This window comes from Schistocerca piceifrons, chromosome 11, assembly GCF_021461385.2.
Source record: "Schistocerca piceifrons isolate TAMUIC-IGC-003096 chromosome 11, iqSchPice1.1, whole genome shotgun sequence".
Classification (NCBI taxonomy): Eukaryota; Metazoa; Arthropoda; class Insecta; order Orthoptera; family Acrididae; genus Schistocerca; species Schistocerca piceifrons.
This window is the reverse complement of record NC_060148.1, coordinates 87355131-87364159: the sequence shown is the minus strand read 5'-3', so window position 1 is coordinate 87364159 and position 9029 is coordinate 87355131.

Genomic DNA, 9029 nt, shown 5'->3' with positions numbered 1-9029 from the left:
TTGACACCTGTGTCGTTTCGCTTCTGTTTTAATCCTTCGCGTAGCATCTTCCAGCCTCTGTTCGTTTTGTTCAGGCGTGTGCGGTGTGGTGATTCTGTGGCTGAATGCGAGTGAGGTGGGACTGATTACATGAGTGTCATTTTGTAATTTCCAACAATTTTCTTTTAAAAATGTGTCAGGGCGGTGATAAAATCTCGCCGTTGAGAGCCTGTAAAGTCAAATCACTTAAACAGGGGATTAACGGGTATGTCCAGTTCCCATAGATAGTTAGCACTTACGAAACATAGCTGGTTTCGCCTAGTATTGTTTATTACCTGTCTTTCCCTATAGCTCACACCTATTTCCCTGCGAATTTAAAAGATTCTGTAGCAGGTCGAATGCTTCTTCTCGGTCCAGAAATCCTGCGGTGTCTGTCCTCGATTATCTGCTTAGAAAAGTTCTGGAGGCGACTTATAGGCTCTAACATTCTGCGTGGTGTCTGTTTGTTCTATATCGTGTCTCCCTACCACTTTCGCGCAACGACGCTCTGAGCGTGTTTTTTAGGGAATTGAGTAGTTTGAACCTGGGGCCTGTTGCTGGTAAGGAGACGCCAGACCACACATGACATGTAGAGTTCAGAAGAGTTCAGTGAGACCAGCGATGATATAACCAAATACTTAATGATGTCAGCGTCAGCTCCACTGCACTCCCTGTAAAAGAATCTTAATACTAACTAAATTTAGTGGAAGGGGTTCAAGGCTTTCCTATTTTTAGTTAGCTGGTAAAATAACGTCGAAAAAGCAGTTAAGTTTACCATTGGAAATTTTATTCTACTCACAAAACATTGTTTATAAATTGCACTATTGATAAAAGGAAATGTTTTAATACAGGATGATAAAAACCAACTGCGGTCAACAAAAATGTGAACGGATATTCCCTGAACGGGTTTCCAAGTTCTACAATGGATCAAAGGATGACCTATGCCATATCACATCTATAATCTAGGTTTAAGTTAAGTTTCATAAAAAGAGAAAACTATGAAAATGGTCTACAGTGACCCTCAATTATCTTTAATTACTTATCTAACTTGTCGTAAATTACAGTGGCTGATGTGGCTTCTCAATAATTATTTAACAGAAAAATCATCACATTTCAGATTTTAACTTACATAGCAAATGTGAATACCATGAGCTTCAATTGACGATCGACAGTAGTATTACGCAAAAAGGGGGTGGAACAGATGAGACTTCTGCAGTTCTGAGTGAAGCTTTATGCGCTGTTATGCGGCATCGCGTGCGTTCATTACCTTGTCGGTGTTCGTCAGGGGGCGGCGGGCAGCACAGCTCCGCTCACCTCGCCGTCTCGGAAGCAACTCACGTCTCCATTCTCCTTACTACAATTTACCGAAGTTGGTTTAAAAAAAACTATCTGGCTGTGTTTTCAACTGACCTTTCAGGGTCTCAATGTTAACCTTAAGCTCCGCCTACAGAACTTCTGTCTATCCAATGAGAAACGTTATACTTTTCGTGGTGGGGCAATATTTTTAATGTTTGCTACGTCACAGAGACGTGAAAAAGTCTCACGCTACAACTTGCAGCTGGTGTGGCCCTTTTAGTGTTGTCGTAATATCTATACTGTTCTTCTGGAGGGCTCTATCTTTTAACGGGCTTGGGGGTGGTCCTGGCGGTTGGCTGGCCACGTGGGTGTCCGTCCCTTATCGTAGGGCCTTCCAGCTTAACACGGTTCTGCTCTCGGCTTCTGTTCTCGTTTCTCCCCTCGGGACTGCATCTGTTTCACGGTGGGAAGGTATGAAACGGATTTAGGCGTTCTTGTGTTAGTCTGTGGTATTCCATTTGCTCACTCGTTGGTCGTATTACTGTGGTTAATTTAATGTCAGGATTTATTTGGAGCTATGTGACATACCGCCGGATTTGCTTATCATGTCAGGATTTTCATGGAAGGTGTTGGATTTGCCTGACACCTTACAAGGCCACATAAGAATATCACAGAGACGGTGCATGTCCAGCCATACTATAAGAACATTAGCCACACATACATACAAGATATTAAGTACGCTCCATCTGTGAATGGAACGGGAGGTAAGTTTATTACGGGGTAAAAAGTACGCTCTCGCACGTCTTTAGTATTTCGTAGAGTATAAATATACGCGCAGACACTCCTTAAATTGCAAACTTCCTCTAGAAAGAAGGTATCAATTACGATTGCAATTGCGTATTGATGGTCTTACGAGTGGGCCGCAGAATTGTAATATATGTCTAGTAATATTGCAGGGGCAACTGAGTTCGCCATTACTGGAGTATTCAGTTCTGTTTACGCAATATGCATCAAAGCTATTACTGCGTTATTTGCACAGCTGACGGGCAGCTTCCGCTGTATTGTTCCACACTGCAGGAAATACAATCAATTTTCGCGTTTGTAATGGAGGTAAGCTACTCGTACTTGCTAAATGTAAAGTGAAACATATTTTGCACTCTAAAACAAGAAAATCCCGCTTTTACATTTAGTTTAGTTCTAATAATATCTCTGAAATAACAGTAAAGGTAGTTGAGTGCCTTCGTTCCTGCAATTTTGGATGTTGAATCATATACTAGGAATATATTTACAGTTATCACAGTCAAACTGCGATATCACATGACTAGAATATCACTATTTATTTATATTTTGTACTAAGACTGAAACTTTAGTGCTAAACGTATGTCCCCTGTTTCCTGACATTCATTTATTAGCAACAGAAACGATGAGTAATTGCTGCTGCTACGACTGAAAATCGAAATTCGAGAAAAGAGCAAAAGCTGTTTTTTCGTTGGCAAGTAGAACAAAAGAATAATTGTGCATATCATACTAGTAAAATGCCCGTATGTGTGGAGAAATATGACGAGAAATACCTTACGGCAAATTTATCAGACTCATCAATATCGTCATCATCATCGTCATCATCATCATTATCATCATCATCATCACCACCACAGTTTCCAGCTCCAGGCTGGGTGTGTTTGGAACACGACCTTAGCAGTCGTCCCGATTCTCCATCGTTTTTCTGTGTTAATTCTGGCTCACTTCCCCACGCCTTCTACCCATCTATTCCGTTTCCTTCGCACCTCCATCCAGTCTCTCTTCTTTTGCGTCCCCTTGTTTTCGAGTCCCTGTAAGTGCCCATACCATCTTAGCCTTGAGTTTCTATCCTGCTCAGTAAGGCCTCCTCTATCACTATCACCCGTACCGTTTCATTCCTCATACTACACTATGTGATCAAAAGTATCCGGACACCCACAAAAACATACGTTTTTCATATTAGGTGCATTGTGCTGCCACCTACTGCCAGGTACTCCATATCAGCGACCTCAGTAGTCATTAGACACCGTGAGAGAGCAGAATGGGGCGCTCCGCGAAACTCACGGACTTCGAACGTGGTCAGGTGATTGGGTGTCACTTGTGTCATACGTCTGTACGAGAGATTTCCACACTCCTAAATATCCCCAACTCCACTGTTTCCGATGTGATGGTGAAGTGGAAACGTGGAGGGACACGTACAGCAGAAAAGCGTACAGGCCGACCTCGTCTGTTGACTGACAAAGTCCGCCGACAGTTGAAGAGCGTCGTAATGTGTAATAGGCAGACATCTATCCAGACTACGTCTATCCAGACCATCATACAGGAATTCCAAACTGCTTCAGGATCCACTGCAAGCACTATGACAGTTGGGCAGGCGGTGAGAAAACTTGGATTTCACGGTCGAGCGGCTACACATCGCGCCGGTAAATGCTAAACGACGCCTCGTTTTGTGCAAGGAGCGTAAGCATTGGACGATTGAAAAGTGGGAAAACGTTGTGTGGAGTGACGAATCACGGTACACAATGTGGCGATCCGATGTGAGGCTGTTGGTATGGCGAATGCCCGGTGAACTTCATCTGCCAGCATGTGTAGTGCCAGCAGTAAAACTCGGAGGCGGTGGTGTTATGGTGTGGTCGTATTTTTCATGGAGGGGGCTTGCACCCCTTGTTGTTTTGCGTGGCCTAATCACAGCACAGGCCTACATTGATGTTTTAAGCATCTTTTTGCTTCCCACTAATGAAGAGCAATTCGGAGATGGCGATTGCATCTTTCAACACGATCACGAACCAGTCATAATGCACGGGCTGTGGGGGGAGTGGTTACACGACAATAACATCCCTGTAATGGACTGGCCTGTACAGAGTCCTGACCTGAGCCCTATAGAACACCTTTTCGATACCTCTCCTCAGTGCAGCACTCCGTGAAGAATGGGCTTCCATTCTCCAAGAAACCTTCTAGCAGCTCATTGAACGTATCCCTGCGAGATTGGAAGCTGTCATCGAGACTAAGGGTGGGCCAACACCATGTTGAATTCCAGCATTACCCATGGAGGGCGCCACGAAGATGTGTCATTTTCAATCCTGCCTCGGGCATGGATGTGTGTGATGTCCTTAGGTTAGTAAGGTTTAAGTAGTTCTAAGTTCTAGGGGACTGATGACCACAGATGTTAAGTCCCATAGTGCTCAGAGCCATTGGAACCATTTTTTGTGTCATTTTCAGCCAGGTGTCCGCATACTTTTGATCACGTAGTGTATGGGGAAAGCGATTGGAATTTTCCATGATACTCAGATTATACCTGCATAATTGTAATGGCAAAGTAGTGAAATTTTCAGAAGCTCAATACAGGGTGATTCAAAAAGAATACCACAACTTTAAAAATGTGTATTTAATGAAAGAAACATAATATAACCTTCTGTTGTACATCATTACAAAGAGTATTTAAAAAGGTTTTTTTTCACTCAAAAACAAGTTCAGAGATGTTCAATATGGCCCCCTCCAGACACACGAGGAATATCAACCCGATACTCCAACTCGTTCCACACTCTCTGTAGCATATCAGGCGTAACAGTTTGGATAGCTGCTGTTATTTCTCGTTTCAAATCATCAATGGTGGCTGGGAGAGGTGGCCGAAACACCATATCCTTAACATACCCCCATAAGAAAAATCGCAGGGGGTAAGATCAGGGCTTCTTGGAGGCCAGTGATGAAGTGCTCTGTCACGGGCTGCCTGGCGGCCGATTCATCGCCTCGGGTAGTTGACGTTCAGGTTTCATAACTAACCTTTTTCGTAGGACTCTCCATACAGTTGATTGTGGAATTTGCAGCTCTCTGCTAGCTCTGCGAGTCGATTTCCTGGGCTGCGAACAAATGCTTGCTGGATGCATGCTACATTTTCTTCACTCGTTCTCGGCCGTCCAGAACTTTTCCCTTTGCACAAACACCCATTCTCTGTAAACTGTTTATACCAACGTTTAATACACCACCTATCAGGAGGTTTAACACCATACTTCGTTCGAAATGCACGCTGAACAACTGTCGTCGATTCACTTCTGCCGTACTCAATAACACAAAAAGCTTTCTGTTGAGCGGTCGCCATCTTAGCATCAACTGACGCTGACGCCTAGTCAACAGCGCCTCAAGCGAACAAATGTGCAACTAAATGAAACTTTATAGCTCCCTTAATTCGCCGACAGATAGTGCTTAGCTCTGCCTTTTGTCGTTGCAGAGTTTTAAATTCCTAAAGTTGTGGTATTCTTTTTGAATCACCCTGTATATTGAAAGACATTAAACTGGGAAAATTTTGTAGAATCTCTTGAATAATTTGTGAGAGAAAGGTACATATACTATATATAATTGAAGAAACTCAACATTAAATGTGGTAATTGCATTCATACGGTAGCGCAAAATTTCATTCCGATATCTTAAAAAATTGTGAATTTAGTGCATCTGTTAAACAGTGCGTGTTTTTCATGATCATCCTCCTTTTCCTTCAGCTTGGCTGTAGGAAAACAAGGTCACGGCCTTGTCGCAGGGGTATCACTGTTTCCCAGCAGATCATCGAAGTGCTGTCGAGCTTGGCTAGAACTTTCATGGGTGACTGTGCGCGTATGGTGAGCGGTAATGGCAAGCGGATTGCATTCTGCCCTTGTGAGACCATTTATTGAGGACCGGCTTGAGTGAGAAGTAGAGGCTCCGGTCACAAAAGCTGACAATGGCCGTGAGAGTAGTGTGCTGACCAAAGGCCATTCGTATCAGCTTCTAGTGACAGCGTAAGGACTGATGGTCGGTCGGTACCGTTGGGCCTCCAAGCTCTGTTGGAAAAGAAGGGACACGTACAGCGCTATTTTTTTAGGTGTTGCATTACATCGTATTTCCCAGTCTCTGTTCGAATAAATTATACCACTAAGCCATTGCGAAATGGCTCGTTAGTGCACCAGTGGACTGGAAAACGTCGAACAGTGAGTTGCGGCATGCAGCAAATTAGTGATTTGTGACACAGTGAAATATTTTTACAGACCAAATTCCGTTGTTTGTTGATACTAAGGTGCACGAACTATTAATCGCACACATTCATTCACCACAATGATTAAATATTTAGGTGTAACATTGAAAAGCGACGTGAAACGGAACGCGAATGTAAAATCTGTTTGATAGAAGGCGAATATTGGACTTCGGTTTATTGGAAAAATTGTAGGAAGGTGTAGGTCACTTGTGAAAGAAACCACGCACGGAGCAGTTTGCGACCCATTCTTGAGTACTGCTCGAGTGTTTGTGAGCCCCACCAGGTCGTATTAAAGGAAAACTTCGAAATAGTTCAGAAGTGCAGTGTTGGATTTGTTACAGGAAGGTTCGTTTACACGCGAGTATAAAGCGAACAGTCTGTCAACTCGAGGGAAAACGATTTTTTTTTTTTTTCGCAAAATGGTATCGAGAAAATTTATAGAGAATCGTTATTTGCGGCTGACTGCAGAACGATTGTGCTGCCGCCAATGCACATTTCTTGTGATGACTGCAGATACAAGACAAGAGGGTGGTACAGAGGGGTATAGACTTTCGCTTTTCCATTGGTCCATTTGTGAGTGGAAAAGGAAAGGGAATGCGTAGGAGCGGTATAAGGTACCCTCTGCCTTGCACCGTATGTTACCTTGCGGAGTATGTATATAGAGGTACGCCAAGAACTTAAAGACAATTGTAAAACAGCAACGTTAATTGCATCAGGTACCGTCGTGCACAGCGACCGTAGACTATAAGGAAGGAGAGGCACACGGCAGTCAGTCCCGTTAGTTTTTATTACTCTTGCAAATCTAGATTTCGGCTATAAACAGCCATGTTCAGTGCATTTTCGTCACAGTTCAACGGGCAGAACGTATGGTGACATGAACTGCCGTGAGTCTGTTGAATTATAACGAAAATGCACTGAAGATGGCTGTTTATAGCCGAAATCTGGAAGAATAATGGAAACTAGCGGGATTGCCTCTGGCTGCTGTGTTCCTCTCCTTTCTTACGGTAAAATAACCACAATCGGTTGGAAAGCGTAAAAAACACGCAGCTGATGACTCGGACTGCTACATACACGGTGTTTGGAAGTCTTTGCTGCTCTTGTCTAGCGGTGAAAGATCACGTCATGGCGAACAACTTGAGACGAAATGCCGGCCGGTGTGGCCGAGCGGTTCTAGGCGCTTCAGTCTGGAACCGCGCGAACGCTACGGTCGCAGGTTCGAATCCTGCCTCGGGCGTGGATGCGTGTGATGTGCTTATGTTAATTAGATTTAAGGAGTTCTAAGTTCTAGGGGACTGATGACCACACCAATTAAGTCCCATAGTGCTCAGAGCCATTTGATTTGGCTACGCCTTTTACGGTCTTGGCTTTGGAGTGTGTAGTTGGGCCGCTACCTGTATCCCCTAAGCGAACGTTAATATTCCAACTGCAGACCGACCCCCGGAAACTTCTGAGCGCCGCTGGCTGTACAGCCCCTTCTTATTGGTGTTTGATTCTGTATTTTAACGGCTCATAGCCGATGGTTTGAATTTGTATACTTTTAGTTGGGTTTTAAAATATGGTTCAAATGGCTCTGAGCACTATGGGACTTAACATCTATGGTCATCAGTCCCCTAGAACTTAGAACTACTTAAACCTAACTAACCTAAGGACAGCACACAACACCCAGCCATCACGAGGCAGAGAAAATCCCTGACCCCGCCGGGAATCGAACCCGGGAACCCGGGTGTGGGAAGCGAGAACGCTACCGCACGACCACGAGATGCGGGCAGTTGGGTTTTAAGTAATGGGCCTTCGGCCGTTTTAAAATTGAAAGTTCCTTACTTGTCAAGTTTTTCATTGTTTGGGCCTTCAGCCTCCTTTTTTAAAATTATTTAAGTATACGGCTTTGGGCCTTCTGCATTTGAAAATTTATTGTAGTTTTGTTTTTAAATTTTGGGTCTTCAGCTGTTTTAAAATTAAAATTCCTTACAAGTCTTAGATTGTTAGGGTCTTTAGCCTCATTTGAAGAATTATTTAATGATAGAACCTTGCGCTTTCTGCCTTTTGAAAATTTATTGTAGTTGGCTTTAAATCATGGGCCTTCAGCCGTTTTAAAAATTAAAGAGGTTGCGCCTTTAAGCATAACATTCTGTGACATATTCATTCGATAGTTAAGGTTGGAAATTTGCGCTGTAATATTTGGGCAACTAAATAAAGTTATGTGTTCGAGTGTAACTGACAGCTGCTCATTTTTAGCCCCATTCGACAATTCCAACTGTTCTGTCCAGCGGATTTAAGCAGGCGTTTCAGTATGCTTCTAATCTTCGCGTTGACCGTTACGGAGCACTTTTTAGATCTCGAAAACGAAAATAAATTCGTGAGTATAAAGAAACATTCAGCAACTGAGCGACATAAGCAAGTAACATGTTGGTGAGGATCCCCTCTTGCATACGTTTACCTGTGTGCGAGTCATCCATATCGTATCGAATGCTTGTATTAATCAGAGTACCTATTGATAGCTGCCTGCATAATTTAGGACGGGGACAGCGTCAGTGAAAGAGAGCACCTTCATTGTGGACTCCGTTTCATCACGGAGGAGTGCCCTCCCGTCAATATCGAATCCCGTTTAATAATTCAGTGCGTCAATAGCTCGCTGTGTCAAAATGTAGCTAACCAGACCCCATGCCCCTAATAACACGCATCCAGTATGCTAGCC